The sequence below is a fragment of the Enhydra lutris genome, unplaced genomic scaffold (genome assembly GCF_002288905.1).
Source record: "Enhydra lutris kenyoni isolate GAN:26980312 unplaced genomic scaffold, ASM228890v2 scaffoldscaffold21, whole genome shotgun sequence".
Taxonomy (NCBI): Eukaryota; Metazoa; Chordata; class Mammalia; order Carnivora; family Mustelidae; genus Enhydra; species Enhydra lutris.
In genome coordinates this window covers 73,524,319-73,538,525 of record NW_019154105.1, presented here as the reverse complement: position 1 = coordinate 73,538,525, position 14,207 = coordinate 73,524,319, and the positions used below count along the sequence as shown (strand labels likewise).

The window sequence follows — 14,207 nt, the reverse complement described above, 5'->3', positions numbered from 1 at the left end:
CTTCGTCTTTTTCCCCACTACAGAACTGTTAGAGAGCACACTAAACAGGTATTTATTAGTAAACAACATGCCAACCTCTGGTAGATTATCCTTCCCCCATTTGCTAGTCATGAAACTCATGTACCCTTTCATTCCTATTTTGTTCATTTGGAAACATTTATGTCATCTCCCTTTTAAAATCTTTTTCACAGAAACTAATCCTATTATAAATATGTACATGTTGAAATACAATAGAAGAGGGAAAAGGGTGGGGGATAAATTGCCATTTAGTGACTATAAATTTACTGACACAGAAAATCAAACCAATAAAATGACTCGGATGAATCTTCTAAAACAAAACAAAACAAAACAAAAAAAGCTTCCCTGGTCCAAAAGAGGTTTGAAATAAAACGTTGCCCTAAAGTTCTTTCGACACATAATTTACATATAACAGTGCCTTCTACAGAGTAAGTGCTCAGTAAGTATTTGCTAAATAAACACCAGAAAAGATTCGGCAGTTACAAATTTAAGGTATAATACTTAGGATCTGAATGGAATGAACTGTGCTGATAATCTTGAAGGGAAAAAAGTTTGCAGTGGTAATACTAATGTACTATTTTACAAGTTTGCCCAGTGTGTCAGTGCAGTTTCAGAATACATATACACAGCCCATGACTTTTTTTTTTTTTTCTTCTAAATACTCATTTATTCTTCTGGAGCTTTGTCCTAACCCTGCCACCATGATCTCCACCCTCCCCAAAAGAACTTATATGCCATTTCCAAAATACAACTCCTCTTAAACTCAATAAGGATCTTTCTTGCATTAAGTGAACTTTCACCTACTAGACAGAACTATATGATTGGTAGCTTTTTAAATCTATGGTCAATTTTAAAAAAGGGTCATCCATTGATAGGCAGCATCTCAACCTGAGACAGTTTACAGGTGGGATGTGATACAGAATACAGCAGTTACTCCTGGCTTTAGGCAGATCACCGAAATTGATAATAAACCTGAGTTTCTACTCCTATCAACCAGTAGATTTTCATGTATTTAAAATGGAAAAGAAGCTTATTTTTTTCTGGAGGCAACAGGTTAACTTGGCTCAAGAAGGCATTCTCAATATGCAAGTCATTTTGCAGCCTGATCTGATGTGTAACTTTTACCTTATAATTTGCTTCTTGAGATATATCTTAAGTCAATAGTATGTATTTTATTCTTTGTACATCTTAATTATACGTATTTACCTCAGCCTTATATTTTAAGTTCCAAGAAAAGAGAAACTGTATCTATTCCTACCTAATACTTCACAGTGCGTGTGAGTGTGTGTGTGTGTGTGTGTGTGTGTGTGTGTGTGGGAACAAATCAATTCAGAAAGACTGGAAAATATTCTATATATTTAAAGCTTTTGTAAAAACACAATTCCCTGGGCTTTGATGCAATTTTGCTTTGCCACTGAAACTAGGATTTCAGCCACCAATACTTCTTAGAAACCAAAAGAAGTATATTGGAAGTGACAAGTAAGGATAAGCTGCTGCTGGAAATATAAGTTGGTACAAACTTTCAGGAAAGCAGTGTGGCATTATATATCAAGAGTCTAAAAGAGGTTCATACATTCTGACCCAGGAGTTTCATTTCCTGGTCCTAGCCTGAGGAAATAAAACATTCAGTGGATTGTTCCATTAAAAATGCATTCAAAAAAATTTTAACAACACAGTAAAATAGTAAAAATATAAATGTGCTAAGATTTAAATATCTATTTCTTCCCCCAATATGACTCAAGCCCTGTAGTACATGTGAATGTATGTATATGTCATACACTATATACATGTATATACACACACATTTCACACATACTCATCTGCACTTCTCAAGTCTTCGAGATTAAGCGGGTATTAGTAAGCAGAATAAAAAACAGTAAGAATAGATAGGGTAGGAGGTAGACAAATCATATTATAGCGTATAAGAGTAAATTCATATTCTGCTAGTAACATTATAGAAAGATATCTCCTACATCAAAGTTACTGCTATATCGTAGCAGGGGGGAAAAGAAAATAGGTAACTCTTACTGAAATAACAGCTCCTATGCTAACTGCTTTATGTTCTTTTTTTCACATATTCCTCTCTACGTTCCTATGAATTATATATTATTACTGCACTCATTTTATAGATGTAGAATCTAAGTTTCCTTGAGCAAGGTCATAATGAGAGGCACGTCCAGGATTTGAACCCAAGCACTGACTCTAGAGTCATTACCCTCCACCATTAGCCAAGCACCAAAATAGCAAGGCCTTTTTATCTCCATTCTCCTTTTATATCCATTTATTCTCCATTTACATCCATTTTCTTGTCTGAAAATCCTTTTTTTTTTTTTTAGAGAGTGCACATGAGCAGGGAAAGGGCAGAGGGTGAGGGGGAGAGAGAAACTGAGGAAGGCTCTACGCTCAGCGCACAGACCAATACACAACCCTGAGATCATGACCTTAGTCGAAATCAAGATTCAGATGCTTAACTGACTGAGCCACCCAGGTACCCCTGAAAATTCTTTTATATTCCTCCCTTCAAGACATGGAACCCAAGACCCTTCTCCCGAGTGTGGGCTGGACTTAAAAGACTCCAAACAAGAGTGATGGTGCGAGACTTCAGAAACTGTCTGCTTGATTTCTTCCTTTTGGGTCACTCTCTGAGGAAGCCAACTGCCATGTCATGAGTACACTCAAGTAACTGTGGAGAGGCCCTTGAGGCAAGAAACAACGGCATCTTGCCAACAGTCTTGTATCTGTCCAGTAGAAGACAGATCCTCCAGCCCTAATCAAGCCTTCAGAGGGCTACAGCCTCACAAAAGACCTTGAGCTAGAACCAGCAAGTAAGCTACTCTCCAATCCTTAACCATAAAAACTACAGTATAAGAAATGGTTGCTGTTTTAAGCTGCTAAATCTGGGGCAATTTGTTAATCAGCAAAAGAAAGAAGGAAGACAGAAGGAAGGCATTTAAACTCTCAACTTGTCACATTTCAGAGCTCAGATTTTAAAAAAGGATAAAGTTTATAAAGGACTTTAACTTTTAACTATAGTATCCTGATACTATAGTATCCAGTATAGTATCCTGACTATAAAATTCTTTATAGTCTGGGCATCAGCTCTTTCATCCTCCAAGCTCTCCTTTTTGAAAATGCGTCTATAATATAATCATTATCATTAAAGTCTAATACAACAAAAAATAGATACCCTTGGCTCTTTTAATAATTTTATGGTTCCATAGTAACCAAAACGGAAAATATTCTTGAGAGATATTGTTTCCAATACCATATAAGTTGCAAATGTTTTTATTTTTAGATTACCCAGATGATTTCATTTATGTTTTCCATTTATCTCATATATTATATGAGATTATAAAATATTATATAATTATATAATATAATATAATTATAAAATATAATGTATTATATGAATTATAAAATATTACAGATTGGAAAGGAGCCTAGAGACCACATCACCTAGAGTTTTTCAAAAAATAAAGAACCTGAATATCATGATCTCTCTTCCTGACTACCATAAATTAGATATATTACATTTTAAAAACCAAATATATAATTGTGTGCTCTATTAGATACTAATAAGAACAAAAGACACAGTCTTTAAAATTTTTTAAAAATTGGGCTGGAATCTAAGGAAGTAGACATTCCATGAATTAATGTTATCTTCCTACAATTCAAGAGAAGGATGCCAATTTCCTATTTTAGTAATAATAGCTCTCTCTACCAATGGGCGAGTTATTTGAGAATCACCAATTTAGTCCAGTGTCATCACATTATACACATGAGGAAACCGAGGCCCCAAGAAATTAAATAATTTGATCAGTCATACAGTATCTTAAGATTTCAAGGTAAAAAAATTCTACAAAATAAACTTCTATAAAACTTAGAAATTATAAAACAGATGAAAAGTTAAATCCATTTTACTACTACTGTATTTATAAACTATAAGTTGCAAAATGATTGCTTTTTTTATGTCAAAAGCTAAAGCAATGGTTAATGTCTTTCTGACAAATTAAGAAAAGAAAATGAAAAAAAAATTTGAGCAGTGAATGGTGGGAGAACAATAAGAGAAGGCCAAATGGTCTAAACTTTTCTGATACAACTGAACTAATAACAAAATTCAGAGCTGGGTTGTGATGTGTTGGACATGCTTAGGAGAAAAAAGTCAAGAAAACTAAGCTATAAGAAAAATAGGCCTAAGAAAGAAAGAAAGGAAGAGGGGAAGAGAGGAAAGGAAGGAAGGAAGGAGAGGGGGAGGAAGGAAGGAAGGAAGGAAAAAAAGCATGCCTATCAAGGACAAACTGGAAATCAAGTGACTTAGGACCCCTAAGTAAATCTTCATTCATCAGCCTTGGAAGATAGACAATAGATATAGAAGTAGAATCTACAGATTTACAGAGAAAAGATGAATTATTTCACATGTTTTCTGCTACTATTTTATTATCTATTTACAATTTTTTATACTACTGACTTGTTTTATTTAATAGTCAGATTTTATAAACTATTATTAAAACGAAGATGTTTGGGAGTGCCTGGGTGGCTCAGTCATTAAGCGTCTACCTTCGGCTCAGGTCATGATCCCAGAGCCCTGGGATAGAGCCCCATATCAGGTCCCCCGTTCAGCAAGAAGCCTGCTTTTCCCTCTCCCACTCCCCCTGCTTGTGTTCCCTCTCTCTCTGTATCGCTCTCTGACAAATAAATAAAGTCTTAAATAAAATAAAATAATAAAATGAAGGTGTTTGAACCCACAGTCACATATTCATTCATTTATTCAACAAATAATTATCTAGCACTTACTTTGAGCAAGTTTCTGTCATAGGCATCTATTTTTATACCTGGTAGCACTAAGTTATGTAACAAAAGAAAAAAAATTAAGGCTTCCTAATGCACACAGAACTCCCACTAAGGGTGAAATTCTTAGAGACAGTATGATGTATGAAATTGATTATACATGAAATTAGGGAATAGTGGGTATATGTTTTTGGACTACCACCCAGGAAAGTTAAAATTACTTATATGCATAAAAGCCTTCATAAATCATAGATTTTTAATGAGGGGTTCACAAAGGCAAAATTTTGTTAGTACTCTGCATTTTTCTAAAGAGAAGGGCCATGGCTTATTTTAGATTCTCGAAGAGATCCATGACTCTTAAAAGTTATTTTATCATGAGTTACCCTGCCACATGCATTTACGGACTACAAAAACTCTACAGTGAGTAAGGACTCAGTATGTACGATTTTTAAGACTGGCAATTTGGGGGCTCCTGGGCAGGTCAGTTGGTTAAACATCCAACACCTGGTTTTGGGTCAGGTCATGATCTCCCAGTAATGAGATCAAGCCCTTATTATTTTTTTAGATCCAGGTTCTAATTTCCAATTATATGACAAACATCTTTATTTGGCTAACCCACTGGTACCTAAAGGTCTTTTATCTACAAATCTCCTTTGTTTTCTCTATCAATAGCATTACCATCATCCCAGGCTACAAATCTGAGTCACCTATGATCCTAGTTTAGGAACTCATCTATTATAAAATTTTTTTAAAAGATTTTTATCCATCCATTTGAGAGAGAGAGAGAGAGAGAGAGAGAGCAAGAGAGAGCATGGGCGGGGGACAGGGGGTTATAGAGGGAGAAGCAGTCTCCTCACTGAGCAGGGAGCCCAATGCAGGGACTCGATCCCAGAATATGACCTGAGCCAGAGGCTCAACTGACTGAGCCACCCTATTATACAATTTATTATATTACATATTATATATATATCATATATTATATTATTTATATTATATATATAATATATACAATTTTTGAGGGGGATTTAAAACATACATGAAACTATAAAAAATAGAACCAACAACTGTTAACATTTTGTTATTTATGCCTAAAGTTGTTTTTTCCCCCCTAAGAAATAACACATTACAGGGGAAGATAACATCTTTGAATACTACCCCCAGTCTCACTCACCATTCCATCTCTCCAAAGAAACCACTATCTTAGGTTTTATGCATATTCTTTCAATTTTTTACATTTTTATGTTTTTGTGTATGCATATATTTATAGGTGTGTGTGTGTATGCGTGTATCCCAGAATAATATATATACTATTATTTTTGCATGCTTTGGGTACATAAATGACATTATTCTATATATGCCATTCTAAAATTTCCTTTTTTTCTTCCAAAATTTACATGCTATCCATATTGGTATAAATAAACATAGATGTGCTTTTTAGATGCTACACATTATTCCAGTGCATCAATTTACCTCATTTTATTCATCAAATTACCTACTGATTGACAAATAAATGTATTTCCACTTTTCACTTTCATGAACAATGCTGCAAAAAATTCCTCTCTATGTTTTCTTAAACCTGTATGCTAAAGTGTTTCCACAGTATATAATAGAAATTTTGACATACAAATAGAATTTTTATATAATAGAATAAGTGCATTTTTAATTTAAATGTTACTCTCTCCAAAGTAGCTGTGCAAGTCCAAAATTCCACCAGTGATATGTTAAGAGTATCCACTTTTCTCAAATTCTTGTCAGTACAAGATATAATCAGACTTTAAAATTTCTGCCGTCTGTCGGGTGACAAGAAAACCATCATTCTTGAATTAATTTGCATATACTTAATAAGTACTTAGGATACTTTTTCATATACTTATTGGCTATTAATATTTCCCTTATAAATTGCCTAATCATATCCTCTGTCATTTTTCTGTGATACTTTTTGTCTTATTCATATGTCAAATGTTAACATATTCTAGATAATAATTCAGACATATGTTGTAAATATTTTCTGCTAGCCTGCTGTTTGACTTTTAATTTGGTCTATAGTATCATTTCTTACAAAAATTTTAGGTTTTGATGTAGTCAAATTAATATGTGTTTCACCTTACAATGTATGTTAAATAGTCCCTGGAATAAAAAGGAAATCATAAAGGAATTTAAAAATATTTAAAAATGAATTATAATTAAAATATAATATATCAGATAGGTATGACACAGCTAAAACAGAACTTAGAGGTCAGGAGATGAAAAAGTTTCAAAATTAACAAGCTAAGCATTCAATCATAAAGATGGACAAATCAACAGAACAAAACCAAAGAAATAGAAGGAAAGAAATAATAAAGAATAGGAAAAATGACATAGAGAACAATAATTTGTTTTTAAAGAGAGAGCAGGGGAGGGGCGGTGGTGGTGGTGGTGGTGGTAGGGAGAGAGAGAATCTTAAGCAGGCTCCACACCCAGCACAGAGGCCAAGGCAGGGCTTGATCTCACAACTCTGAGATCATCAAGAATTGCATGCTTAACCAACCAAGCCACCCAGGTGCCCTGAGAAGAATAATTTTAAAAAATAGTGCAGATTTACAAAACCAAAAGATGATTTTGAAAAGATTGATAAAATAGACTTCAGCAAGAGTTATCAAGAAAAGAAAGTACAAATATGAAACAAAAGTGGAGAAATAACCACAGACACAATAGATACAAAAACAATAAATCAGTATTATGAACAATTATAACTTAATAAAGTTTAAATGTGGATGAAATGCATAAAGAAATTGTGTAAATTATAGAAGAAAAAATAAGTAATAAGTAGTAAAGAAATTAAATGTAGTCCAAAGCCTCCTCTCCGTATTACTTATGAAAGGTCCTAAACTTAAAGGAAAACAAAGCAAAATGATGAGCAACATGTATTTTTAAATGCAAGGATAGTTCAACATCTGAGAATCCATCAATTAACTGGCCATATTAACAGACTAAAGAAGAAAACTTATGACCTACAAAAATGCAGGAAAAGCACCTAATAAGACTCCATTCTTAAGTAGAACTTAACACAAAAATAAAACCAAAGGCAGAGATGGGACGTTTTTATATACTAAAACCTACAGCAAACATTAAACTTGAAGATGAAACTTAAGATACCTCCTTTCGAGATTAGGAACAAAATAGGGATGCCAATTAGTATCACTACTCTTCAGCATACTGGAGTTCTTGACCAACATTATAAGAAAAGAAAAAGATGTAAGATAATCGGAAAGGAGAGGAGGGTTGAGTTAGATCAGCTGAGGTCCTCCGAGACAAGTAAGCTCCCAGTTGATCTACAGATGACCACAAATAGGGAAGTAAGCCCAGCCCATCTCAGCAGAACCACATAGCTAATCCATAGTCTCAGGAAAACCAGTAATTAGTTCTTGTTTCAAGCCAATAAATTTGGGGGGGATTGTTATGCATCAGTAGCTGACACAAGTAATGAGTGATGGGTATCCATTATTGGGCAAGTATAAAGGTAAAATGTGATGGATACCTATCATGGAGCATTGTGCAGCAATAAGTAGCAGCATATTACATATATACAAAGCACATGCGTGGCTATTAAGAGCAGTACTTAATAAAATAGTAGGAAACAGTAAGACACATAATACCATTTATATGAATCTTAAATATATAGAATAGCATATATACAATATGTAAAAAATATGCATCAATCAAATTAAATTTGATGCTTATGAGCAAGGGAGATGTGACTATTTATAAATAAAGAGGATAGAAAGGGATAAATCGATTGAAAAAATATGTAAGAGGGTATGAAATAGGGATCTAAGCCCTTCTCTGTATAAAAAGCCAACTATCTTAATACAATTTATTAAATAATCTGTCCTTTCCCACTGACTTATAAATCTATGTCTATTACTAACCAGGTATAAATACATGCTTACTCTGTCCCTGAGGTCTTTACTCTATCCTAATAAACTGTCTGTGGGTCAATAACACATTTAAAATTTTTCTAGGGCTACAGAATCATTCCTTATAGGTAGGAGGGCAAACACCGTATACTTTGTTCTTTTGCAGAATTGTCTAGACTATTTTTGGATCTTTAAGAGTTTATCAGATTCCTCCAGAAACAAGTCCTCTTGACCTTTAGACTGGAATTGTACTGAATTTATAGATTAATTGGAGAAGAATTAACAGCTTTACCTTGTCCATCTTTCCATGTTCTTTGTGGGTTAAAGATTAAAGGAATCAAATGGTTTGGGTCTATTTCCTTTTCAGTAAGTTTTATATCCCTTCACATATTTATGCCCCTCAACAAAGTTAAATTATTATTTTCATAAAGGTATTGCATATTACTGATAGACTTATTCCTAAATACCTATTTATGTATTTTTTTACTATTATGAATGGGATCTTTTTTATCTCATTGTTATTTTTTATTTTAAAATTTTTATTACTGAAGTATTGCTGACACACAATGTTATATTAGTCTTCGGTGTAAAACATAGTGATTCAACAATTCTGTATGTTGCTCAGTGCTCACCAGGATAAGTGTTGTTATCATTTGTCACCAGATAATATTTTTACAATATTATTGATGTATTCCCTGTGCTGTGTTTATTATCCTCATGAATTCTTTTATTTTATAACTGGAGATTTCTACCTTTTGGTCTTCTTCACCTACTTTGCCCATCCCCCCACAGCCCTCTCTTCTGGAAACCAACACTTTGTTCTCTGTATTTATAGATCTGTTTCTGGTTTTTGTTTATTTGTTTTGTTTTTTTAGATTCCACATATAAAAGTGAATCCATATATTTGTCTTTCTTTGTCTAATTTCACTTAGCACATTATACCCTCTGGGTCCATCCATGTTGTCACAAATAGCAAGATTTCATTCTGTTTTTATGGCTGAGTAATATTCCATTGTGTGTGTGTGCACGTGCACGTGTGCATGCAAACACACACCTTTTTTTTTTAAGATTTTATTTATTTATTTGACAGACAGGGATCACAAGTAGGCAGAGACGCAGGTGGGGATTGGGGGGAGGAAACAGGCTCCCTGTTGAGCAGAGAGGCCAACATGGGGCTCAATCCCAGGACACTGGGATCATCACCTGAGCCAAAGGCAGAGGCTTTAATCCACTGAGCCACCCAGGCACCCCAAACACACACCTTCTTTATGACTTTCTGATTATCATTCTTGTATAGAGCAACTGTGATGGAACCCTCTAAGCAGGTTTAAAATCTATATAAATTCTTAAAATTTATGTGTTAATTAAACCATTTGTAAATGCCAATTTGGTTTCTTCCATTCTGATCTTCATGCCTTTTATTTATTTTTCTTACTTGCATTTGCTAGAACCCCCAGAAATAATGCTTGTTAGTAAAGATGACAGCTGGCATCTTATTTCCCTATTAATCACGACAGTTGCCATAAATTTTTAACATAGACACCTGATCAAGTCCCAATCCAGATTAAAAGTCTCAGAGGATAGTGAATTTTAACAAATTTTTTTTTGATCTACTGGGATGATTATACAGGTTTTCTCTTTTAATCTATTCATATGGCAAATTATATTAAAGATTTTCTAATAGCCCTCTTTGCCTTCCTAGTATTTAGTCATTATGTATTTTTTAATCAGTGCTAGATTTACTATGATTTATTTAGAATATATGTAGCTATGATCATACATAAATTCTGCAAGAAACTTATTTTTTTAATGCTGGGTCCATTTTAAAGTTAAGGTTTACTACCTTCATAAAATGAGGTGGAAAGCTTTCCCTCTTTCACTGTTTCCATTATAGTTTGTACATAATAGGGCTTACGTATGTATCCCTTGAAATTTTATTAATAAGCCTGGGTCTGATGGATTTTACTTGAATGAGGGAATGCATATGTAAAATTAAAGAACTCAAAAGTTGACTTGAACGTTTCTATTTCTATTTTGAGTCAACTGTATATATACTTACATATACATATATATAATTTTAATTGTTCATAGGTTTTCAAATTCCTTGCCAACAGGTTGTTCATAGTATTTTCTTATGATTTTCAAACTCTAATCTATTGGCCTTATTTTTGTTCTTTTACAGGGCTCATTTTCTTTTATCTGCCTTTACATCCATTTTTTAGATTTTAAGATTTTTATTATCTATTTTCTTTTCTATTTCATTAATATTTACTTTTTTATCTTTATAATTTCTTCTACTTAATTTAGATTTATTCTGTTGGTCCTTTATTACCATCTAGATGAACATGTGTTCATTATATCTTTCATATTTACCAATAAATGCATTTAGAGCTACTAAATTTTCCAGTGGGTTCTACTTGAATCAAATCTCAAATTTTTATATGCAATGCTTTCATAGTTACTTAGTTGCAAATATTTTATAATTTTCATTTTCTCTTCTATCCATCAGTGAGCCAATATAAAGTATTTTGATTTTTACCCCATTGCTGATTTCTAGTTTTATTGTATTATGATGAAAGGATACATTTTGATTGATACATATTTTCTGAACATTGTTGAGATTCCTCTATGACCTAGCACACAGTTAAAAGCTGACCTATATGCAACTGAAAAAAAAATTGTACAGGGTTGTATTTTATTAGGTTAGGCACAATTTTATAAATCTCTAGTTTATGAAGTCTGTCAGTCCTGAGGTTCAATTCTTTGATCCCATTTTAAATTTTGTATTTATTTCATTTTTAAATTTTGGGAGAGGTGTGTTAAAGTTCATTGTTTTGTAGGCATGTCCACTACTCTTTGTAATTTTAAAAGTTTTAAGTGATACTTCAAGGCTATGTTGTTAGATGCATATAAGTTTATGATGATTATGTTTTCCGGGGTGTTCCTTTTAGCAGTTTAAAGAGTCCCTGTCCCAATTAAAAATTCTTACCCTAAATTCTATGTTATTACCCCAGCTTCCTTTGGTCAGTATTTTTCAGATGAATATATTGCTCTACACCCTTTTTATACCATTTTGTTTCGTGTATCTGTTAAAAATAACACAGACTCATGTTAAGATCACAACAGATTATTTTAATATAATTTCTGATGTATTGGACTTATTTCTACTATCTTGATTTATGATTTTTATTTCCATTTTTTCTCCTTTGTTGCCTTTTGTTGGATTGTCAAGTTTAGTTTATTCCCTACCCCCAACTTAGTATTTTGGAAGCTATTCCTTCTATTTCTATTATTTTAGATGTTCTAGTTGCTTAAAATAAATGTCCTTTTCACTTTTCATCTTCTCCACATCACATTTCACACAGTTCCTAACTATTTTATTCAAGGGCCACCACAATCTGGTTCCACCCTTTCTAGCCTTACCTCCTCTCTCTACCATATGCCTCTACAAAGCCTAATCTCTAGTTAAACTATATTGCTTGTTAATCTCTAAATGAAATACAAAATTCCTGGCATTCTGTCCTGGCTCATGACATCTTCTCATTCACTCACTCATTCGATCAACAAATAATTTATGGAAAACTTATTTGGTGCCTAGCTCTGACCAATACCAGTAAGTACAAAGGATAAAGTCTCTGGTTTTATGAAGCATCATCATGTGGAAACATTTAATAAATATAAATAGAATAGAACAGAACATCATGAATGCATGAATTCAGGTAAGTTAACTGGTGATACTTGGTTCCCATCTTCCACTCCATCCTCAAACCACTGTCCCTGGAATACACAACTACCCACCAGGTGGCACCAAACCACACCCAGACCTTAGACTGATTGAGATGTCTTAGTCTGAGTCCTGGAACCCCTTCCACACACATCTTCCTCCATACACATTGTCTCAGGTCATTTTATTAAACTCACAATAATGCCCCATTTTATGTGATCTGAGGTTCTGGGAATTATTTACCACTTCACCGTAGGAGTTTACTATATCACAAGTTGTAGGTCCTACCCAAAAAAGAAAAATGGGGGGCTATGACAAAAATAACAGAACAATCCTAACTGAGATTGACGAGTATCAGCTAAAGGCAATCTCTCTGAGAAAGTGACATTTAAACTGCGATCTAAAGGATGACCACGAGTAAGAAACTGAAAAACTGGAAAGCAAACAGTACATGAGAGCACCCTGTGAAGGTAAATGCAGTTCACGGAAATTTGCATTTCATTTCATGGAAATGCAAAAAGACAACAGTGTGTGTGTGTGTGTGTGTGTACACTGAGGTGAGAGGGGTGGTATATAATTCATCAGAGTAAAATGCGTCGGAGTTTGGACTCTGGAGCCCTACTTACCATTTTATTTTGTTTTCTTTTTTAAAGATTTTATTTATTTATTTGACAGATAGGGATCACAAGTAGGCAGAGAGGCAGGCAGAGAGATGGGGGAAGCAGGCTCCCGCTGAGCCGAGAGCCCGATGCGGGGCTCGATCCCAGGACCCTGAGATCATGACCTGAGCCGAAGGCAGAGGCTTTAACCCACTGAGCCACCCAGGAGCCCCACCATCTAAATTTAAATCCTTGCTCCACCACCTAAATAGCTGCCTAGTCTTGGAAAAGTTATTCAGCCTAGGGTTGTTAAGAATATTAAATATATTAATATGTGAAGCCCTAAGAACTATTCCTGGCAATATAGTAAAGAAAATTGAAATGTTAGGGTTTTGTTTTTGTTGCTATTGTTATCTCAATGAGTGAGAGGAGCCAAATTATTTAGTGTCTTAAAGGCCATGTTAAAAATTCTGAATATTATCCTAAGTGCAATTAGAACCCACTGAAAGGGTTTAGGGAAGGGAATGTAATGATTACATTTATAAAAATATTTTTTAAAAATCACTTTGGTTACTATCTAAAGCATAGATTGCTTAGAGTGAAAGGGGAAAAGGCCAAGAATGAAAACAAGAAGTTAGAAGGCCAATGGCCATGATAGTAACTCAAAAATAAAAAATAACTACAGATTGATCTAGGCTAGTAACAATGAAGGAAGAAAGAAATTGGTAGAGTCAAGATATATTTTGGAGGCAAAACTGACATGATTTGGTATTGGACTAGAAGGTGAGGGAGAAAAAGGTATAAATGATGACTTCTCAACCAGAAAATCCTTTGCTACTGGACAAAGATTTTCAAGTCCCATCCCAGATCCATTGGGTCAGAAGTTCTGGAGGTGCGGCTAGCAATCTGTACTTTAACAAGTGCTCCAGAAAATTCTGATGTATGTTCAAGTTTGAGAACCACTGGCCACAGAAATCTTTGTCATGGAAATAGAGGGATCTCACAACACGAACAGGTCATTAAATATTAAATGAGGCTTTAAAGAAATATACTAAATGTTCAAATATCAAAGTGTCTCAGGATAAAGAAAATTAGGTCAATCAATTAAGGGACATAAAAAATTACCACTACATAGTCGAGGGCCTTTTTTTTTCCTTAGCAGGGATCATGAAAGTGTATTCA

The 14,207-nt window shown here is 34.0% G+C and overlaps 1 protein-coding gene across 3 annotated transcripts in view; it reads right to left on the bottom strand.

Annotated features, from left to right (window-relative positions):
• The window catches only part of LOC111149003 (E74 like ETS transcription factor 2), a 101,031-nt gene that overhangs the window by 22,668 nt on the left and 64,156 nt on the right, over positions 1-14,207 (bottom strand). The gene's annotated exons all lie outside the window — the stretch shown is intronic.